We start from the raw sequence: 24,187 nt of genomic DNA, 5'->3' as shown, positions 1-24,187 counted from the left end.
CTCCACTCCGAGGGTGGTGAATGTCTGTAAATCCCCACCACAGAGGCCGGTGAAGACTCAGTGATCGGAGGAATGTGAATAGAAATTAGTGTTAATAAACATAGAACTCTGTGACCCGGGGGGCGGGGTGGAGAGGAAGGGACAGGGAAGATATGGAGGGAAAAATTAAAAATGTTGCTGAAATAATACGGGAAATAATGAAATAAAGTGGGAATGCGTCGGGCAGCGTGTGAGGGGCGAGGAGACGTCACCGGGTCACGTGGGAGACCCTTCTCCCGTCACGTGATCCCGTTTTGCCGCAGAGATGCGGCAGCTGCAAACACGAGGAAATCTGCAGATGCTGGAAATTCAAGCAACACACATCACAGTCGCTGGTGAACACAGCAGGCCAGGCAGCATCTTTAGGAAGAGGTACAGTCGACGTTTCAGGCCGAGACCCTTCATCAGGACTAACTGAAAGAAGAGCTAATAAGAGATGGGAGAGGGAGAGGGAGAGGGAGAGGGAGGGGGGAGATCCGAAATGATAGGAGAAGACAGGAGGGGGAGGGATGGAGCCAAGAGCTGGACAGGTGATTGGCAAAGGGGATATGAGAGGATCATGGGACAGGAGTCCCAGGGAGAAAGACGGGGGCGGGGGGACCCAGAGGATGGGCAAGGGGTATATTCAGAGGGACAGAGGGAGAAAAAGGAGAGTGAGAGAAAGAATGTGTATATAAATAAATAATGGATGGGGTACGAGGGGGAGGTGGGGCCTAGCGGAAGTTAGAGAAGTCGATGTTCATGCCATCAGGTTGGAGGCTACCCAGACGGAATATTAGGTGTTGTTCCTGAGTGTGGCTTCGTCTTTACACTAGAGGAGGCGGTGGATAGACATGTCAGAATGGGATGTGGAAGTAAAATGTTTGGCGACTGCGAGATCCTACTTTCTCTGGCGGAGAGAGCGTAGGTTTGGTTCAGAGGCCCCGCCCACCGCGCTGATGACGCGCAGACGACATCGCGCATGCTCAGTACGGGCAGGGCGGTGTTGTTTTCCGTCCTTTGTTGAAGTGAGTCGGCGGTGGGATCGGGATCGGGATCCGGGAACGGATTATTCTCTGCGGGGCAACACCGACAATTTCCATTCGGTGAGTATTGAAGCCGGTCCCGAGCGGGGAGGTCTGATGTTGGGCAGTGAGTCCCTTTAACTTTCCCGAACTCAAACAAGAGGAAAATCGGCAGATGCTGGTAATGCGAGCAACTTCCGCAAAGTGCTGGAGGAACTCAGCAGGCCCGGCAGCACCCAGGAAAAGAGTACAGTCGCGTTACCGGCCGAAACCCTTCGGCAGGACAGGAGAATAAAAGGTGGGGGTGGGGGAAGGAGAGAGAAACACAAGGTGATCGGTGAAACCTGAAGGGGGAGGGGATGAACTTTCCCAAACTGGCGGCCTCGCCTCGCTTCCTTGACGGAATCTGCCGGGGTCGGTCCGGGTTGTGAGACCTTCACACCGAACCGTCTGCGATGAGCCGCCGTCCAGTCCCTGTTGTACTGGTCCTGTTAGCATGGTGACGTAAAATATATTTCTATATTGTTACTGACAGAGAATCGTATAATTTGTTTTCCGTGTGTTATCAGAATGTGCTTACCTGTGATGTTGCTACAAGTCAGTGTTTCTCTGTCCCTGTACCTTCCCGTACTTGTGCACTTGTCAAATTCAACAGGACCTGAGAAAACTCAGTGAGATTTGATTAGTGACGATCATCCTGGCAGCTCGGTTGGCCAAATGTAAAGATACAGGACACTGTTAAGTGCAAGATGCTAAACAGTGATGATGATCAGAGGGATCTTAGAGTCCACATTCATCTGTCCCTGAAAATGACTGCACAGATTGATCGAGTGGTTAAGAAGCCAAATGGCATGGTTGTCTTTATTAGTCGAGACATTTGAGTTCAAAAGTCTGGAAGTTGTGTTGCAGCTTTATAAAAACCTGAGGGTGGCCTCATCTTGGCACGGGAGGAGGCGATGGGTTGACACGTCAAAACAGGTAAAAAAAGAGGGCATCTCCCTCGGTCCTGGAATGAAAAACCTCATCCTGAGAGCAGATGCGGCGGAGACAGAGGAATTGCGAGAAGGGGATGGCATTTTTGCAAGAGACAGGGTGAGAAGAGGAATAGTCCAGGTAGCTGTGAGAGTCCGGAGGCTGATAGTTGACATCAGTAGATAAGCTGTCTCCAGAGATAAGACAGAAAGATCAAGAAAGGGGAGGGTAGTGTCGGAAATGGACCATGTAAACTTGAGGTTAGGGTGAAAATTGGAGGCAAAGTTAATGAAGTCAACAAGCTCAGCATGCGTGCAGGAAGCAGCGCCAATGCAGTCGTCGATGTAGCGAAGGACAAGTCGGGGACGGATACCAGTATAGGTTTGGAACATGGATTGTTCCACAAAGCCAACAAAAAGGCAGGCATAGCTGGGACCCATACGGGTGTCCATGGCTACACCTTTAGTTTGGAGGAAGTGGGAGGAGCCAAAGGAGAAATTATTAAGAGTGAGGACTAATTCTGCTAGATGGAGCAGAGTGGTGGTAGAGGGGAACTGGTTAGGTCTGGAATACAAACAGAAGCGGAGAGCTCTGAGCCCTTCCCGGTGGGGGATGGAGGTATACAGGGACTGGACATCCATGGTGAAAATAAAGCGGTGGGGGCCAGTAAACTTAAAATCATCAAAAAATTTCAGAGTGTGAGAAGTGTCACGAACATAGGTAGGAAGGGATTGAACAAGCGGGGATAAAACAGTGTCAAGGTATGCAGAAATGAGTTTGGTGGGGCAGGAGCAAGCTGAGACAATGGGTCTACCTGGACAGGCAGGTTTGTGGATCTTGGGTAGGAGGTAGAAATGGGAAGTGTGGGGTGTGGGAACCATCACCAACTTTATCTGCTCAGGGGATCTCCCATCCACTGCTACCAACCTTATAGTTCCCAGACTCTGCACTTCCTGTTTCTACCTCCAACCCAAGATCCACAAACCTGCCTGTTCTTTTTTAAAGAAAGGGGCTTCCCACCTCCACCATCAACTCTACTCTCAAATGCTTCTCTCCCATTTCACGCACATCTGCTCTCACCCCATCCTCCCACCACACCACTAGGAGTATGGTTCCCCTTGTCCACACCTACCACCCCACCAGCCTCTGGGTCTAACACTTGATTCTCCTTAACTTCCGCCATCTCCAATGGGATCCCAACACTAAGCACATCTTTCCCTCCCCCCCCCCCCCCCCCGCTCTCCACAGGGATTGCTCCCTATGCGACTCCCTTGTCCATTCGTCCCCCATTCCTCCCCACCGATCTCCCTCCCGGCACTTATCCTTGTAAGCGGAACAAGTGCTACACATGCCCTTACACTTCCTCCCTCACTACCATTCAGGGCCCCAGACAGTCCTTCCAGGTGAGGTGACACTTCACCTGTGAGTCGGCTGGGGTGATATACTGCATCCGGTGCTCCCGATGTGGCCTTCTATATATTGGTGAGACCCGATGCAGACCGGGAGACCATTTCTCTGAACACCTACGCTCTGTCCGCCAGAGAAAGCAGGATCTCCCAGTGGCCACACATTTTAATTCCATGTCCCATACCCATTCTGACATGTCTATCCACGGCCTCCTCTACTGGCAAGATGAAGCCACTCTCAGGTTGGAGGAACAACACCTTGTATTCCGTCTTGGTAGTTTCCAACCTGATGGCATGAACATTGACTTCTCTAACTTCCGCTAATGCCCTACATCCCCTTCATACCCCATCTGTTATTTATTTACTTTCCAGCTCTTAGCTCCATCCCTTCCCCTCCTGTCTTCTCCTATCATTTCCAATATCCCCCTCCCCCTCCCACTTCAAATCTCTTACTATCTCTTCTTTCAGTTAGTCCTGACCAAGGGTCTCAGCCCAAAACGGACTGTACCTCTTCCTATAAATGCTGCCTGGCCTGCTGCGTTCACCAGCAAATTTTATGTGTGTTGCCGGCCACTTATTCATTTATTTACCAGCTATCTGCGCTCCTGAAAGATGTATTCCCTAAACTTAACTCTCCCTGCGGAAGATCCCAATCAGCAACCCAGGCGGTCAATTTGCACACACTTAAAATTGTGAATGCCCCTCAGGATAGAGGGATGCATATTTAAAACCAAGATGCAGCAAAATTTCTTTAGCCAGAGTGTGGCGAATTTGTGAAATTAGCAGAGGCAGCTGCAGAGGCCCAGCTGGGGGTATTTAAGACCAACAGTAGATGGGAAATTGAGAAGATAGGTGAGAGGTGGGGATGGGGCAAGAGCTGGGGAGTGAAAGTGGATCCAGGTGAGGGGCAGGTGGGAAGGTGGAAGTAGTGTTAGGGGTGGGAGAAGAGTCATGGTGGAAACACGGGTGAGGTTAGACAGTGCAATGAAGATTCACCAGACTGATCCCCGTAGTGGTGGGGTCATCATATGAAGAAAGATCAAATGCGATAACCCTTTCATTTAGAGAATCGAGGACTGAGAGGTGAACACATTGAAATGCACAACATCTGGAACCAGGGATCCCAGTCTCTGTAAAAGGAGGTGCACTGTCCGGGACTGAGATGAATTAAATGAAATTGAATTGAATTTATTTCTTATGTCCTTCATATACGTGAGGAGTAAAAATCTTTATGTTACATCTCCATCTAAATGTGCAATGTGCAATCATAGTTATTTAAAGTAATTTATAAAAATAGAACAGTCAATGTAATATAGAGTACACTCGAGTCAGCGTGAGTTAATCAGTCTGATGGCCTGGTGGAAGAAGCTGTCCTGGAGCCTGTTGGTCCTGGCTTTTATGCTGCAGTACCATTTCCCGGATGGTAGCAGCTGGAACAGACTGTGGTTGGGATGGCTTGGTTCCACAATGATTCTTCAGGCCCTTTTTACACACCTATCCTTGTAAATGTCCTGAATAGTGGAAAGTTCACAACTACAGATGCGCAGGGCTGTCCGCACCACTGTCTGCAGGTTCCTGCGATTAAGGAAAGTACAGCTCCCACACCAGGCAGTGATGCAGCCAGTCAGGATGCTCTCAGTTGTGCCCTTGTAGACGGTTCTTAGGACTTGGGGGCCCATATCAGACTTCTTCAACCGTCTGAGGTGAAAGAGGCACTGTCGTGCTTTTTTCACCACACAGCCGGTAAGTATGGAACTGTGATATCCTCAGTGATGTGGATGCCGAGGAACTTAAAGCTGTTCACTTTCTCAACCCTAGATCCAATGATGTCAATAGGGGTTGGCCCGTCTCCATTTCTCCTGTAGTCCACAACCAGCTCCTTTGTTTTGGCAACATTGAGGGAAAGGTTGTTTTCTTGACTTCTTCCCTGTAGGCCACCTCGTTTGATTGAGATTAGGCCAGTCAATGTAACGTTGCCGGCAAATTTAATTAGCAGATTGGAGCTGTGGGTGGTGATACAGTCATGAGTATACAGGAAGTAAAGGAGAAGACACAATATGCAGCCCTGAGGTGCACCTGTGTTGGCAATCAGAGGGTTGGAGGTGAGGGAGCCCACTTTTACAACCTGCTGGCAATCTGACAGGAAGTCCAGGATCCAGCTGCCCAAGACGGGGTCAAGGTGAGGGCTCTGAGATTCTTATTGAGCCTGGATGGAGCTATAGTGTTGAATGCTGAACTCTAGTCCAAGAACAGCATTCTCACATAAGCCTCCTTCTTCTCCAGATGTGTAAGGACGATATGTAGAGCTGTGGCTATTGCACCATTTGTCGATCGATTGTTTCAGACTAAACACATTGATGAAGGGAGAGCCATACAGTGTATATGGATTGTTTAAGAGCCGTGATGTAATGTTGCAGCTATATAGGACCCTAGTCAGAGCCCAATTGGAGTCCTGTGCTCAATTCTGGTCACCTCACTACAGGAAGGATGTGGAAACCATAAAAAGGGTGCAGAGGAGATTTACAAGGATATTGTCTGGATTGGGGAGCATGCCTTATGAGGATAGCTTGATGAATTCGGCCTTTTCTCCTTGGAGCGACGGAGGATGAGAGGTGACCTGATGGAGGTCAGGGACAGGAAAGTGCCGGGTTTTAGATGTTTCAGAAAGGACAGGGAGGGAGGCAAAAGAGCTGGGGGCGTGGCACTGTTGATCAGAGATAGTGTCACGGCTGCAGAAAAGGTGGACGTCGTGGAAGGTTTCTCTACTGAGTCTCTGTGGGTGGAGGTTAGGAACAGGAAGGGGTCAATAACTTGGTGTTTTTTATAGGCTGCCCAATAGTAACAGGGATACCAAAGTGCAGATAGGGAAACAGATCCTGGAAAGGTGTAATTATAAGAGTTTTCATGATGGGAGATTTTAATTTCCCAAATGTCGGTTGGCATCTCCCTGGAGCAATGGATTTAGGTGGGGTGGAGTTTGTTCGGCGTGTTTAGGAAGGTTTCTTAACACAATATGTAGATAAGCCTAGAAAAGGAGAGACTGTATTTGATTTGGTATTGGGAAATTAATCTGGTTAGGTATCAGATCTCTCAGGGCACTTTGTAGATAGTGATCATAATTCTATCTCCTTTACAATAGCATTGAAGAGAGATAGGAACAGAGAAGTTAGAAGAGTGTTTAATTGAAGTCAGGGGAATTATGAGGCTGTCAGGCAGGAAATTGGAAGCTTAAATTGGAAACAGATGTTCTCAGGGAAAAGTACGGAAGAAATGTGGCAAATGTTCAGGGGATATCTGTGTGGAGTTCTGCATAGGTATGTTCCAATGAGACAGGGAAGTTATGGTAAGGTACAGGAACTGTGGTGTACAAAGGCTGTAATAAATCTAGTCAAGAGGAAAAGAAAAGATTACAAAAGGTTCAGAGAGCTAGGTAATGTTAGAGATCTAGAAGATTATAAGGCTACCAGGAAGGAGATTAAAAAGGAAATTAGGAGAGCCAGAGGGGCCCATGAGAAGGCCTTGGTGGGCAGGATTAAGGAAAACTCCAAGGTATTCTACAAGGATGTGAAGAGCAAGAGGATAAGATGTGTAAGAATAGGACCTATCAAGTGTGACAGTGGGGAAGTGTGTATGGAACTGGAGGAAACAGCAGAGGTACTTAGTGAATACTTTACTTCAGTATACACTATGGAAAAAGATCTTGGTGATAGTAGTGATGACTTGCAGCAGACTGACAAGCTTGAGCATGTAGATATTAAGGGAGAGGATGCGCTGTAGCTTTTGGAAAGCATTAAGTTGGGTGAGTCACCGGGACCGGATGAGATGCACCACAGGCTACTGTGGGAGGCGAGGGAGGAGATTGCTGATCCTCTGGCGATAATCTTTGAATCATCAATGGGGACGAGAGAGGTTCTAGAGGATTGGAGGGTTGTGGATGTTTTTCCTTCATTCAAGAAAGGGAGTAGAGTTAGCCCAGGAAATTATAGACCAGTGAGTTGATGGAGAAGATCCTGAGAGGCAGGATTTATGAACATTTCAAGAGGTATAATATGATTAGGAATTGTCAGCATGGCTTTGTCAAGGGCATGTTGTGCCTTACGAGCCTGATTGAATTTCTTGAGGATCTGACTAAACACATTGGTGAAGGAAGAGCAGTAGATGTAGTGTATATGGATTTCAGTAAGGCATTTGAGAAGGTACCCCATCGCAGACTTATGGGAAAGTAGGAGGCATGGGATCCAAGGGGACCTTGCTTTGTGGATCCAGAATTGGCTTGCCCACAGAAGGCAAAGAGTGGTTGTAAATGCATCATATTCTGCATAGAGTCCGGTGACCAGTGGTGTGCCTCAGGGATCTGTTCTGGGACCCGTGGTCTTTGTGATTTCAATAAATGGCTTGGATGAGGAAGTGGAGGGATGGGTGAGTAAATTTGCTGATGACACAAAGGTTGGGGGTGTTGTGGATGGTGTGGAGGGCTGTCAGAGGTTACAGTGGGACATTGCAGCTATATAGGACCCTGGTCAACCCCACTTGGAGTGCTGTGCTCAGTTCTGGTCACCTCACTACAGGAAGGATGTGGAAACCAATGAAAAGGTGCAGAGGAGATGTACAAGGATGTTGCCTGCATTGGGGAGCATGCCTATGAGAATAGGTTGAGTAAACTCGGCCTATTCTCCCTGGAGTGACGGAGGATGAGAGGTGACCTGATAGAGGTGTACAAGATGATGAGAGGCATTGATCATGTGTATAGTCAGAGGCTTTTTGACAGGGCTGAAATGGTTGGCACAAGAGGACACAGGTTTAAGGTGCTGGAGAGTTCGTACAGAAGAGATGTCAGAGTTAAGTATTTTACTCAGAGTGGTGAGTGTGTGGAATGGGCTGCCGGCAACGGTAGGGTCTTTTAAGAGACTTTTGGATAGGTACATGGAGCTTAGAAAAATGGAGGGCTATGGGTAAGCCTAGTGATTTCTAAGGTAATGACATGTTTGGCACAGCTTTGTGGGCCGAAAGGCCTGTATTGTGCTGTAGGTTTTCTGTGTTTCTAGTCGGCGAACCGTAGGGGGTGCATTTTGGGTGGTATCAAGCTGCTGATCCAGCATTAAGCACAACCCCATACACCTGCCCTCTTGCCATATCCTTTGCCCTGATAAATCAGTAAACTCTGACATTCCGCCTTAAATATATGCATGAATTTGGCCTCCAGTGCAGCCTGTAGCCAAGCATTCCACAGATCTACTACAGTCTGGCTAAAAATTCTTCTTAACACTGCTCTAAAGGGTACCTTCCTCAATTTTGAGGCTGTGCCCTCTAGTGTTGGATACCCCCACCAAAGGAAAGATACTCGACTTCCACCCTAGCCAGTCCTTTCAACATTCGGTAGGTTTCAATGAGATCCTCCCCCACCCCACCCCTGCATCCTTCTAAATGCCGGTGAATATTGGCTCAAAACCGCCAAACACTCCTCAGATGTTAACCCCTTCATTCCTGGAATCATCCTCGTTAATCTCCTCTGTACTCTGCACAATGAATACACATCCTTTCGGAGATATTGAGCCCAAAACCATTGACAATATTCAAAGTGTGGCCTGACTAGTGTCTTATAAAGGCTCGGCATTATCTCAAACAACATTATCTCCTTGTTTTTTATATTTTATTCCCCATCAAATAAAGGACATTTCATTTGCCGCCTTTACCGCAGATTCAAACTGTAAATTAACTTCCTCGGAGTCTTACATGAGGACTCCAAAGTCCCTCTGCAGCTCTGACATTTGAACCTTCTCCCCATTTAGATGATAGTGTGTACTATCATTCTTTGTACTAAAATGCATCATCATACTTTTCCCAACATTGTATTCAATCTGACACTTTTTTGCCCATTCTTCCAATTTGTCTAAGTCCAGCTGCAGTCGCATTGTTTCCTCAGCACTACCTACCCCTCCACCTACCTTTGTATCATCTGCAACCTTTGCCACAGAGCCATCAATTCTATTATCTAAATCATTGACAAACAATGTGAAAAGCAGCAGACCGAATACTGACCCCTGTGGTACACCACTAGGCAGCCAACCAGAAAAGGCCTCCTTTATTCCCACTCGATGCCTCCTGCCTGCCAGCCATTCTGCTATCCATGCCAGTGTCTTTCCTGTAATGCCATAGGATTTTACCTTGTTAAGCAGCCTCATGTATGGCACCTCATCAAACGCATTCTGAAAATCCAAGTAAATGACATTATTCTGCTGTTGAAGAAAGGCTGAAAAAAAACCCAGAAGACTATAGACCAGTGCTTCTGACATCAGTAGTGTGGAAGTTATTAGAAGCACTGCATATATAAGTATTTGAAAAGACAGGACTGATGTTGTTTACATACACTTCTGCTAGCATTTAACAATCCCGTGTAGGAGGTTGGTCACGTTCAACGCAAGGAAGTAAATTGGAGTAGACAATGGTGTTTTGGGAGAAGGTAGACAGTGATGGTAGATGATTATCTCCATTAATCGGGGCTTATGACCAGTGGGGAGCCACAGGAATGGTAGTTGGGTCTGTTGCTGTTTGCCATCTACATCAATGATTGGGATGATAATGTTTTTAACTTGATAAGCACATTTGCATATGACACCGAGATTGGGGATGTAGTTGACAGAGAGGCAAGTTTTCACAGGTTACAGTGGGATCCGGAACAGCTGGAAATACTGCGCTGACAATGGCAGACGGGATTTAATGCAGGCAAGTGTGAAGTGTTGCACTATGGTAGGTCTTACACAGTAAACAGTAGAGCACTAAAAATTGTGGTGGAACAAAAGGATCTGGGAATACAGGTCCATAATTCATTGAAAGTAGCACCACAGGTAGATCGGGTCGTAAATAAAAGCTTTTGCCAAAGTGACCTTCATAAATTAAATTATCGACTGCAGGAGACAGGATGTTATTTTGAAGTTGTATAAGACATCGATGAGGCTGAATTTAGAGTATTGTGTGTAGTTTTGGTCACCTACCTACGGGAAAGATGCAAGTAAGTTTGAAAGAGTACTGGGAAAAATTTCAAGGATGTTTCCGGAGGACCTGAGTGATAAGGAAAGGTTGAGTAGTTTCAGACTTTAATCCTTGAAACGCTAAAAATTGAGAGGGGATTCGATAGAGCAGTACAACATGATGATGCGTATAGATAGGTAAATGCAAGCAGGCCTTTTCCACTGAAGTCGGGTGGAACGACAACCAGAGATCATGCATTATGGCTGAAAGGTGAAAAGTTTCAGGGGGACATGAGTGAAGACGTCTTCAATCAGAGAGCGGAGAGACAGTGGAATGAGCTGCCAATAGAAGTGGTACATGGGAGCACGATTTCGCCTTTGAAAATATGGATGGGGGAATATGGCTACTGTGCAGGTGGGCGGGAACGGGCGGTTTAAATGACTCGGACAAAGCGTCTGTACTGTGTTCTGTTTCAATATGACTCTCTTAACTATGACTCTGTGACTCCTTGATCACAGACAAAGATTTGATTGAGTAAAGATCCGAAATTCATATCAGACTTGAATGATTCACACCTTAATTCCCCAAGAATATTCAACAGTGTGGATGTGTTTTGATGCGGTTTCAAACTGCCCACACACTCCCAGTCGCGGATCTTTCGTAACCAGGGAAAGACAAAATGCTGGAGTAACTCAGCAGGTCTGGGCAATATGTATGCAACTGAATACAACGGGAATGTTTCAGGCCGAAACTCTTCAGTGGAACTGGAAAGGAAGGGGGAAGAGGCAATATCACTGATTGATTTGGAAAATGTGGGTTGCTTTTCTGTGAGACTCGGAGCTCAGGGTCTGTGTTTAACCAGCTGACTGCATGTTCTTTAGAGCAGAGAGTGGCCTTTCTGCTGAAACCAATTCCAACCGGTTTGACATTTCACTCTCAATCACGTAAACAAACTCACTTTAGTATTCTGGTGTATAATACACTTAAAGTAGTGCCACAGGTAGATTGGGTCATAAAAAAGAGCCTTTTCCAGATTGCCTGCGTAAATTAATGTACTGAATCCTGGAGATGGGGTGTTATTTTGAGGTTGGTGACATTGGTGCGTTCGAATTTGGAGTGTTTACTGCAGTTTTGGTCATCTACCTATAGAAGAGAAATAAATAAGGTTGAAAGAGTACTGGGAAAAGGTGTGGGTTGTTTTTCTGTGATATAACAACCTTAGGGTCTGGTGCAAGCAGCTCTCTGGCCCCGCACATTCCACAGAACTGGAGGCAGTTTTTCCTCAAGCAGAACTTTCGGCCGTTCTGCTAAAACCATATCCAACTGGTTTGTCGTTTCACTTTCATTCAGGTGTGAAAACATTCACATTATTAGTCTGCTTCACTGCAGGGAAGGTCAGTGAATGTGAAAACTGATATAAAGAACACTACTGGTAGTCTCGAAACCACAACGTTACCAATTACAGTTGATGCCCTGCTTGCTGCGAGTTTCCTGAATTTTATAGTTTTTTCCTTCAGACTCACATTGTCTATAGTTGTTTCTAAAACATTTTTTTCATGATTCCTTAAAAAAATCAGTTTGTGACAGTCACTAGACCAAAAGACACAGGAGCAGAATTCAGCCTGTCGATTCTGCTCCACCATTCCTTCATGGCTGATCTCTGCTCCCACTCAACCCCATATCCTTTAATGCCCTGACTGATCAGGAGACAATCAACTTCCACCTTGAATATACACACAGACTTGTCTGCCAGTAGAGTCTGTGGCAGAACATTCCACAGATTCACTACTCTCTGGCTGAAACAAATCCTTCTTTCATCTTTTCTGAACGGTCGCCCCTCAGTTTGGAGGCTGCGCCCTCTAGATTTTGGATACCCCCACCACAGGAACCATCCTCTCCCACATCCACCCTAGCCAGTCCTTGTAGCAGTTGGTAAGTTTCAATGAGATTCCCCAGCATTTCTCTAAATTCCAGTGAGTACAGGCACAAAGCTGCCAAATGCTGTTCATACGTTAACCCTTCATTGCTGGAATCAATCATCCTCATGAACCTCCTGTGGTCACTCAACAAAGACAACACGTGCTCTCTGAGATATTGGGCCCAGAACTGTTGGCGACACTTGAAATATGGGCTGACCAGTGTCTCACAGAGACTCAGAATTTTCTCCTTCTTTTATATTCTATTCCCCTTGAAATAAATGACAACATTGCATTTGCCTTCTTTACCACAGACTCAACCTGTAAATTAACCTTGAGTCTTGCCTGAGTTCTCCTGATTCCCTCTGCAACTCTGATGTTTGAACCTTCTCCCCATTTAGCTGATAGTCTGCACTATTGTTCATTTTACCAAAATGCATTATCATACATTTCCCAACACTGTATTCAACCTGCCACTTTTTTGCCTGTTCTTTCAATTTGTCTGAGTTATTGCTTCATCAGCACTACCTATCCCTCCACCTATCTTCCTATCATCCACAAACTTTGCCACAAAGCCAACAATTCCATTATCTACATTATTGACAAACAATGTGAAAAGTAGCGGTCCAAATACAGACCTGACGAACACCACTAGTCACTGGCAGCCGACCAGAAAAGGCCCCTTTTATTCCCACTCGTTGCCTTCTGCCTGTCAGCTATTCAGCTGATCATACCAGTCTCATTCCAGTAATGCCACAGGATTTTAGCTTGTTAAGTAGCCTCATGTGTGGCACCTTATCAAACGCCTTCTGAAAATGCAGGTAAGTTACATTCACTGTCTCCCCGTTGTCCACCCTGCTTGTTACTTCCTTGAAGAACTCTAGCAGATTTATCAGGCAAGATTTTCCTTTCCAGAAACCATGATGATTTTGACATATTTTATCACTAGTCTCGAAGTATCCTGAAACCTAATTCTTAATAATAGGCTCCAACACTTTCCCAACCACTAGCATTAGGCTAACTGGTCTATAATGTCCTTTCTTTTACTGTCCTCGCTCCTTAATGAGCAGAGTGACATTTGCAATCTTCCACTTCTCCGGGTCCTGCCAGAATCAAATGATTCCTGAAAGATCATGAGCAATGCATCCGTTATTTCTTCAGCAACCTCTCTCAGGACTCTGGGATGTGGCCCAGTTGACTTATCCACCTTTCGACCTTTGAGTTTGTATTGTACTTCTTTTCTTTGTAATAGCAATGACACTCATACCTGCTCCCTGACACTCACAGACCTGTGGCACACTGCTAGTGTCTTCCACAGTGAAGACTGATGCAAAGTACCTGTTATGTTCATCTGCCATTTCCTTCTCCTCCATTACTCCATTGCACTTTAAGGACTCTTTATCTCATTATCTCATGTTGTCATTATTTATTGCTATTTATTTTATATTTCCATTTGCACAATTTGGTATCTTCTGCACTCTGGTTGATCTTTCATTGATCCTGTTAGTTACTATTCTATAGATTTGCTGAGTATGCCCACAGGAAAATGATTTTCCATCATTTTCCAGTGTCCAATATCAACTCTCACCTCCCTTTTACTCTTTATATAACTGAATAATCTTCTGGTATCCTGCTTCATGTTATTGGCTAGTCTGCCTTCATGTTTCATCTTCTCCTTTCCTGCAGCTGCTTTGGTTCCCTTTTGTTGGAATTTAAAAGCTTCCCATTCACCAAACTTCCCACTCACGTATGAGAAAGGAGGGGTGAGGGTGATGGGTGGCAAGGGGAGTGGGGTGAGTTGGGAAGAGAGAGGGAGAGAGAGGGATGAAGCGAGCAGGGTTATGGAGAGTGGCGGTGGGGAGCCATGAATGAGTAGCGAGGCAGTGTGTCTGGTCAGAATTATTCATCCACAGTGGCAAGGACGTTAGTCATGGCTGATCACAAGTCACTGAAAAAAAATTATGGTATTAATACGGTTCCTGGTCTCTGTGTCCCACACTGGGCATTGTACTGCACACGGTTCCCAGTCTGCAATCCCACAGCAGGGTTTTTACCAAGCACAATTCCCATTCTCTGTATCCCATTGTGCACCATTTGCTGTGTCCTTCTCCGACACCGGATGTTTTGCCACACATGATTCCCAATCAGGCTATCCCACGCCAGGGGTTGTACTGGGCACTGTTCCCGTCTCTGTGTCAAACTGTCAATCTATCAAGTCCCATTGACCATACCTCTGTACCCCACCCACCCATGTACTTATCCAAGTTCCTCAAACAGACATTCTTAAGACCTCAGACAAAGTCAGCAATCAAAAAGGCTGTGACTAACATTCTAAGATGCTTGTATTTTAATGCAAGAAGTATGGAAGGCAAGGCAGATGAGCTCAGGGCATGGATCAACACATGGAATAATCATGTTATAGCTCTTAGTTAGACTTAGTTGCAGGAGGGGCAGGATTGCTTGCTCAATATTAAGGGGTTCGGTAGTTGTAGACAGGACAGAGCGGAAAGGATTAAAGGGGAGGGGTCGTGTTACTACTCAGGGAAAATGTCACCACTGTGCTCAGTCAGGACACACAGGAGAACTCGTCCAGTGAGGCTTTCATGGAGGAAATGAAGAATAAAAATGGTATTCCACTTCATTCAGGCCATAGTACAAAGCATCCGATAATCCCTGAGATTTAGAGGACAAACTTGTAGAACTTATCACAGACTGCTACAAGAAACATAATTTGCTATGGTAGGTGATTTAAACTTTTCACATATAGATTGGGACTCCAAAACTGTAAAATGTCTGGATATGATAGAGTTTGTCAGATGTGTTCAGGAAGGTTTCCTTAATCAGTAGGCCAAGTGGTTAAGGCATTGGACTAGCGACCTGAAGATCGCAAGTTCGAGCCCCAGCCGTGGCAACGTGTTGCGTCCTTGAGCAAGGCACTTAATCACACATTGCTCTGCGACAACACTGGTGCCAAGCTGTATTGGTCCTAATGCCCTTCCCTTGGACAACCTTGGTGTCGTGGAGAGGGGAGACTTGCAGCATGGGCAACTGCTGGTCTTCCATACAACCTTGCCCAGGCCTGCGCCCTGGAGAGTGAAGACTTTCCAGGCGCAGATCCAAGGTCTAGCAAGACTAACGGTTGCCGATAGGGGATAAGACAGGGGCGATGTAGTAAGTTTCTGTAGGGCAGTGCTTTGCATTGAGTGATCATAATACAATTAATTTCAAAGTAATTATGGATTCATGGGTGCAGATTCTGAACTAGAGATAGGGCAATTTTAATGGTGTCACAAACGATCTGGCAAGTGTGCATTTGGACAGATTGTTTTCTAGCAAGGGTGCACACGGTAAGTGAAATATTGAGAGTACAAAGCTTGTGTGTGTTTTTTTTGTCAGAATTAAAGGTAATTATAGCAGGCTTAGAGAACTTTGGTTCTCAAGAGTTATTGCGGCACTGGTTAAGAAACTAAAAAAGAAGGTGCATCTCAGATATGGGGAGGGTGGAATAAATCAGGTACTTTTGGAGTGTAAGGAATGCAAGAGAGCATAAAGAAAGAACATGAGAGCTAAAGTAAGGAATGAGGTTGTCCTAGCAGGCAAAATGAAGGAGAATCCTAGGAGATCTACAGATATGATAAGGGCACAAGGATTGTAAGGAATGAAATTGGTCCTCCTGGAGATCAGCATAGTAATCTATGTGTGGCCACAAATGGAATATGGGAGATCATAGGAGGGGGGACACAAAATCTAAAAAAGTGAGGCAAAGCAGAACTGAAGCCAGAGATGCTATTTAGTGTACAGAGGAGGGGGTGATTGCAGTCACAAGGCAGGGGTGATTGCAGTCACAAGGCAGGTTAAGATAGATAAATCTCCAGGGCCTGACAAGGTGTCCCCTTGGCTAATGCCTTGCAATCCCATGTAAACAACATCCACTGCCTTGCTGCCTTCAACTTTCCTGACATCCTTTTTGAAAAACTGTATAGGATTGATTGGACATGCTGGTTCTCATTAATCAGGCCATGTCTGTTGAAGTATGTATAAATCCAGTCTCTCAGAATACCATCCAATTACTTTCCCACTGCTGATGTCAGGCTCACCGGCCTATAATTTCCTTGGTTATTTTTAGAGACTTGATTGAACTGCCAAACAACATAGACTATTCTCCATTGCACCGGTTACTCACCTGTCGCTTAGGATGATGCCAATATCTCTGCTAGGACCCTGTAAATTTCTGCATTTGCCTCCATCAGGATCTGAGGGAACACCTTGTCAGGCCCTGTGGATTAATCCATCCTGATCTGGCTCAGGCAGAAAACGACTCTTCCTCTGTAATCAGTGAAAAGCCTCACCCTGGGAACAGATCCAGCAGAGAGGAAGGAACGAAAAAAAATGGAATAGCATTTTTACAGGAGGCAGGGCAGAAAGAATTATTGTCAAGATAGCCGTGGTAAATTTATAAAAGAGTTTTCTTCCAGAGATCGAGCAATGAGAGAGAGGTTTCAGAAACGGACAATGTGAATCTAAAGATGGGATGAAGTTGGAAGCAACATTGAGGAAATTGATGACCTGATCATGGATATATAAAGCAGCACCAATGCAGTCGTCAATTGAATTGAAATGACTTTTTACTTACATCCTTCATATACATGAGGAGTAAAAATGTTTACATCGCGTCTCTGTCTAAATGTGCAATGAGCAATTTATAGTAATTTATAATAAATATGTACAATAATATAACATAGAAATACAGTTGTGTCCGCATGAATTAAGCAGCCTGATGGCCTGGTGGAAGAAGCTGTCCGGGAGCCTGTTGGTCCTGGCTTTTATGCTGCGGTACCGTTTCCCGGATGGTAGCAGCTGGAATAGTTTGTGGCTGGGGTGATTCGGGTCCCCAATGATCCTTCGGGCCCTTTTTACACACCTGCCTTTTTAAATGTCCTTTATAGTAGGAAGTTCACATCTACAGATGCGCTGGGCTGTCCGCACCACTCTCTGCAGGTTCCTGCGATTAAGGGAAGTACAGTTCCCATACCAGGCAGTCATGCAGCCAGTCAGGATGCTCTCAATTGTGTCCCTGTAGAAAGTTCCTAGGATTTGGGGGCCCATACCAAACTTCTTCAACCATCTGAGGTGAAAGAGGTGCTGTTGTGCCTTTCTCACCACACAGCCGGTGTATACAGATCACGTCAGATCCTCGGTGATGTTTATACCGAGGAACTTAAAGCAGTTCACCCTCTCAACCCCAGATCCACTGATGTCAATAGGGGTTAGCCTGTCTCCATTCCTCCTGTCGTCCACAATCAGCTCCTTTGTTTTTGTGACAATGTAATGAAAGAAACATTATCTGAAAGGGGTTGGAACATGGACTGTTCTACGTAGCCAACAAAAAGCATGGAGAGCTGAGGGCCATGCAGGTGCCAATGGCTAACCCTCAATTCTGGAAATAATGAGAGCAGCCAGAGGAGAACTTGTTAAGGGTGAGGACCAGTTCTGCCAGACGGAGGAGGCTGGTTGGTACTTTCGTGGAGAAAGAAGCAAATATCTTCTTGACAGGGGAATAGACGTGTATAGGTACTGGACATCCAGGGTGAAAATGTGATGGTCAGGGCTTGGGAATTGAAGTTGTTGAGAAAAAAGTATGTTTAAATCTCTCTCTGCCTTCCTTCCAGCTCAATATCATTGTTCCTACTGCAGGGCGACCAAAACCAAGCACAGTGCGGCAACACCAACCTCTTGTGTAACTGTGACGTAACCTCTCAACTCCGATACTCAGTGCCTTTTCCTATGAAGCCAAGTGCATTCTCTATCGAACTGTCTAAATGTTACTCTATTTTAGGGAACTGTATACCTGACATTGGTACGATCGGTGCATCAGAAACCAAACAATGGGATAGAGTGAATACAGGTCAAATTCCTCTCCCACACTCCCCTCTCAGTTCAAATGCTCTCACACTCGGTATCCCCCCTCTATCCAACTTCTCCCTCTCCCCCGCCCCTCTCTCCCCCCCTCCCCCAGATTGACTTATTTAATTAACTTGTGTATATATATATTCAGATATATGTACAGAAGATGGGTGTTTCAGGTAAAATAACGGAAACTCTCAAAAACTGATAGCAATTTTATCAAGTAGACATTCAGACTGCAGACACTGCTGAACTTTCTTTTCTATACCATTGTGTTTTTATTGTTTTTCCCCATGTAACAGAAGTATTTAAATACTGTATTAAATTAGCTTTGTTCACAGTTGAATGTGAGTGCAAAATATCAAACCGATTTGTTTGTTTTCCACACAGAAGCCGCTCCCTGCTCTGAGGAATGTGTGCGAGTTGGAATCTGCCTTGCAAACAGGCAGCAGCTTGTACACAGAAAATCGCGTTGTGAGTCTCACTGAACAGCAACACCGGCCCCTCCCCCATAGCTACTGAATGACCCTGGCCTGATGGTCTGGGATGAAGTTAGAAGAAAATGACATGAAAACATACCCACACTGAGACTGAGCATTCTTGGTGAATTCAGGTGAGAATAATTCAGCTTCTGATATTTATTTCCGATCTTTATTTCCAGTCAACATGTTACCTATGTTTTGGATCAGTGACCAAGAAGATATTCGCAAACAAGAGAAAATGCTGCAGATGCTGGAAATCGGAGAAACACACACAAAATGCTGGAGAAACTCAGCAGGCCAGGCAGTGTCTATGGAGAAGAGTGAACAGTGGACATTTCAGGCTGAAACCCTTCGGCCAGGACTCCTTTCCTAGATGCTGCCTGGCCTGCTGAGTTCCTCCAGCATTTTGTGTGTATTGCAAGAAGTTAATCGCTCTATTTTGTCTCTTCTGTTGGTTGTGGTATTTGTGTTCTTGCATTTTCCTGTCTGCACGGTTGAGATTTTCCACAATTTATGTCAATGTTAAAAACTTCTTGAATCAGGGGTTACGATTTCAAAGCAAGTGTGCGAAAAGCCGTTTAGCCAACATGGCTTCTGTTTCCAAAACTTGTCATTTCAGATGAATGCATGTTGTTTTTCTCATTGTGACTGTGTTTATTGTGGGTATTTCGAACTGATGTCCTCAGCTTCCTTTAGAAGCAAAGACATTGATTCTGTTCAAGGTCTCGACACAGCAGACAGTGGGGGGTGGGGGTGGGTGGAGTTGTGATCAGTTAGAGAAAGCTGCAGGCGGGCATTGTGGAATGAAAGCCATGATTTCACTGCGTGGGGCAGGAGGTTCGATGGGCTGAGTGGCCAATTTCTGCCTGGTATGTTCACAAGAAAAGCTCTGACTACAGAGTTACTGTAAACTAATTTAATGAGTACGGACCAAGGCAAATAACCTGTTGCTGAACAAAAAACAAGGGAAGAGATTGCTGAGCCTCTGGCTAGGATCTTTATATCCTTGTTGTCCACAGGAATGGTACCGGAGGATTGGAGGGAGGTGAATGTTGTCCCCTTGTTCAAAAAAGGTAGTAGGGATAGTCCAGGTAATTATAGACCAGTGAGCCTTACGTCTGTGGTGGGAAAGCTGTCGGAAAAAATTCTTAGAGAGGACCTATGGGCATTTAGAGAATCATGGTCTGATCAGGGACAGTCAGCATGGCTTTGTGAAGGGCAGATTATGTCTAACAAGCCTGATAGTTCTTTGAGGAGGTAACCAAGCATGTAGATGAGGGTAGTGCAGTGGATGTGATCTATATGGATTTTAGTAAGGCATTTGACAAGGTTCCACACGGTAGGCTTATTCAGAAAGTCAGAAGGCATGGGATCCAGGGAAGTTTGGCCAGGTGGATTCAGAATTGGCTTGCCTGCAGAAGGCAGAGGGTCATGGTGGAGGGAGTACATTCAGATTGAGGGATTGTGACTAGTGGTGTCCCACAAGGATCTGTTCTGGGACCTCTTCTTTTCCTGATTTTTATTAACGACCTGGATGTGGGGGTAGAAGGGTGGGTTGGTAAGTTTGCAGATGACACAAAGGTTGGTGGTGTTGTAGATAGTGTAGAGGATTGTCAAAGATTGCAGAGAGACATTGATAGGATGCAGAAGTGGGCTGAGAAGTGGCAGATGGAGTTCAACCCGAAGAAATGAGAGGTGGTACACTTTGGAAGGACAAACTCCAAGGCAGAGTACAAAGTAAATGGCAGGATACTTGGTAGTGTGGAGGAGCAGAGGGATCTCGGGGTACATGTCCACAGATCCCTGAAAGTTGCTTCACAGGTGGATAGAGTAGTTAAGAAAGCTTATGGGGTGTTAGCTTTCATAAGTCGAGGGATAGAGTTTAAGAGTCGTGATGTAATGATGCAGCTCTATAAAACTCTGGTTAGGCCACACTTGGAGTACTGTATCCAGTTCTGGTGGCCTCACTATAGGAAGGATGTGGAAGCATTGGAAAAGGTACAGAGGAGATTTACCAGGATGCTGCCTGGTTTAGAGAGTATGGATTATGATCAGAGATTAAGGGAGCTAGGACTTTACTCTTTGTAGAGAAGGAGGATGACAGGAGGCATGATAGAGGTGTACAAGATAATAAGAGGAATAGATAGAGTGGATAGCCAGTGCCTCTTCCCCAGGGCACCACTACTTAATACAAGAGGGCATGGCTTTAAGGTAATGGGTGGGAAGTTCAAGGGGGATATTAGAGGAAGATATTTCACTCAGAGAGTGGTTGGTGCGTGGAATGCACTGCCTGAGTCAGTGGTGGAGGCAGATACACTAGTGAAGTTTAAGAGACCACTAGACAGGTATATGGAGGAATTTAAGGTAGGGGCTTATCTGGGAGGCAGGGTTTGAGGGTTGGCACAACATTGTGGGCTGAAGGGTCTGTACTGTGCTGTACTATTCTATGTTCTATAACTATTGCAGTAATTAAATCATCCAGATCGTTGACAGAGATGATGAGCAATAATGAACCCAGCACTGAACCCCGCTGCACTCCACGAGTCATTGGTCTCCAGTCAGAGAGTCAAACCATCTTCCACCACTTACTGGCTCTCCCGTGAAACCAATGTCGAAGTCAGTTTGCCACCTCATCCTGAATGCCAAACCCCTGGACCTTCTTGACTAATCTGCCATGTGGGACTCTGCCAAATGTCTTGCTAAATTGTACTAAACTATATATTTTTAATTCAGTAAAGTAACTACTCTTTTTCCTAGAGCAGTAATTGTCTCGTTGTCCCAGTCTGATAACTGACCAACAACATTCTTGCACGTTATACTTTCGCTGCTCCGGGGAGAAACTAACCATGAAAGTTATGAAATATGAAATTATACAGTTGTGCTGTTGCCCAATGCCCAGTGTCTGAGTCCAGGATCTGATGTCCCCGGGGCTGCTGCAGCACCGTCCACACTGCAAGTGTCCTCTCAGGGCAGTGGAGTGAGTCTGCTTCAAAAAGCCTGGGATATCCCTATGAACACAGCCCCAAATCGGCAATGTCCAGAGTCTGGCTGTGTGGAAAGTGAAATGAAAAAGATGGTTTCCCATCTCCAACGAGCAGAGCAGTGGCATTACTGCCCCACAGCGGCTGTGATTGGGTCCCAGGGATAGGGAATGTGATCTTTGTCTGTCTATCTGCACAGTTTGTTATTGGGGAACGGAGAAGAACATGGGAAGTGGATCTTCAGCCCGATGGACCAATCAGAATTAATCCCCGAAGAGTCATCAGGACGATGTGTCATATCATAGGCATATGTTTCAACATTATTGGCTTTGTGACAGCAGTACAATTCAATATATAATAATAGAAAGAAACTGTATTACAGTAAGTATCTGTTACTAAAAGTTAAATTAAATAAGTTATTGCAAAAATGAATTCAGTGAAGTAGGTTCATGGGTTCCATGTCAATTCAGAAATCAATTGGCAGAGGGAAGGAAACGGTTCCTGACTCATTGAGTGTGTGCCCTCAATCTCCTGTACCACCTTCCTGGTGATACCAATGAGAAAAGGGCATGTCCTTGGTGAAGCAGATCCCTAATGACTGATGCTGCTGTTTTGAGGCATCGCTCCATGACGATGTCCTGGATGCTACGGAGACCACTGCCCATGATGGAGCTGACTGAATTGACAACATTCCTGACTACCCCACCCCACCATATCAAGTGATGTGCAGCCAGTTAGGACAATTTTTATGGTACAACTGTAAAATCTGCGAGTCTTTGGTCACATCCCAAATCTCGTCAAAGTCCTAATGAAATATAGTCTGTGACGTGCATTCTTTGTAACTGCATCGATACGCTGGCCACTGGATAGATCCTCAGAGATGTTGACACACAGGAACATGAAGTCGCTCACTTTTTCCACTGCTGACCGATCAATGACGATTGGTGTGTCTGTGCCCTCATCTTACCCGTTCAGAAGTCCACAGTTACAGTGTTGGTCTTACCGATGTTGAGTGCAAGGTTGTTGCTGCAGCACCACTCATCTGGGTGATATATCTCACTCCTGTTTGCCTTCTCGCCATCTGAAAATCTGTCAACAATAGCGGTGTCGTTAGCAAATCTGTCACTGGCATTTGAGCTGAGGCGAGCCGCAGAGCCATGGGTGCAGAGAGAGTAGTGCAGTGGGCGAAGCATAAGTCCTTGAGGTGCACCAGTGTTGATTGTCAACGAAGTGCAGTCGTTATTTCCGATCCGCACAGATTGTAGTTTTCCAGTGAGGAAATCCAGGATCCAGTTGCAGAGGGAGGCAGAAAGTCCCAGGGGTTTGAGATTTTTGATCAGAACTGTCAGAATAATTGCATTACACACTGAGCTCTAGTCGAGAAACAAGCCTCGTGATGAGCCGATGAGTTCGCATTGTGACTTATTACGGATACAGGAAAATTGCGATAGGCAGAGCTAACTCTCGTCATCCAAACCTCTCAAAGCATTTCATCACAGTAGTTGTGATTGCTGTGGACGATAGTCTTTAATGCAACTCACACTGCTTTTCCTGGGCACTGGTATAATTGTTAGCCTCTTAAGGGATGTGGAAACTTCCAACTGCAGCGAAAACAACCCCATCTCCGAGACGTTCATAGAATACAACTCCTGTTGTTCTGGGTGGCTGAAATCCCTTGTAACTCTCTGTGACGACTGCATCCACCACATCCTCTCTCTCCCAAAATCGATGGAAACACAAACATTTTCCCACGATGCCCCAGGATTAGTCTCAGTAAGGGTCTCTATAAATGCCATCAGCGTCCCATGATGGGGTGCAGAATGGCGCACTGTAATGCTATTTAAAGACCCAAATGGGGCTCGGTTTCAGACACCAGTAATGCCATCAGTGTCCCAGGATGGGGCACAGAATGGGACACCAGTAATCAAATTCATTATCTCAGGGGCGAGGTTATGTGGGCGAGAACCCGTCTGGCTGTGTTACCCAAATTACCAAATTTCCCCAGGATTAATAAAGTATATCTATCTATCTATCTATCTAGCGAGAACCCGTTTTGGCTGTGTTATGAGGTCGGTGCATCTGGACCGTTTACTCCTGTCCCTGTTGCAGCCTGTCTGTATAATGTTAATTTGATAAATATCTCAGCAGTTGATCTACAGACATATTTGGACACACTGTGGCACTGTAATTTTATATCAATGCAGAATGGTGATAATTGGGAACAATTTAACTCATTATTGTCAATTTGTTGATGATGGTGGATTTAAAGTCTGGAAGAAAATGTCGAAGTCTCATGGGTCAAGGACAATGGAAGCAGACAGATCAGTTGTCTTTGCTCCTGCCTCGTGCTTTGAAATGGAGACTGCCATTTTGTGGAACTGTTTTACATCCTCCATTTTGATAGACAAAGTTGCTTTGCTTTCTGTGTTTTAAAATAGGCACAATGATGCTTCAGGTCATCAACTGAACTAGAGATCTTTTCCAAAGAAGTTATTTGTGAGGTGTTCTTTGATA

At 45.5% G+C, this 24,187-nt stretch overlaps 1 pseudogene; it reads left to right on the top strand.

The window, feature by feature from the left end:
• Positions 1–991: 991 nt before the first annotated feature.
• Positions 992–24,187, top strand: part of LOC140208211 (NACHT, LRR and PYD domains-containing protein 3-like) — a 169,444-nt pseudogene continuing 146,248 nt past the window's right edge.

The sequence above is a fragment of the Mobula birostris genome, chromosome 13, assembly GCF_030028105.1.
Source record: "Mobula birostris isolate sMobBir1 chromosome 13, sMobBir1.hap1, whole genome shotgun sequence".
Taxonomy (NCBI): domain Eukaryota; kingdom Metazoa; phylum Chordata; class Chondrichthyes; order Myliobatiformes; family Myliobatidae; genus Mobula; species Mobula birostris.
Note: the sequence above shows the minus strand (reverse complement) of the source record. Positions and strands in the feature narration are given on the sequence as shown.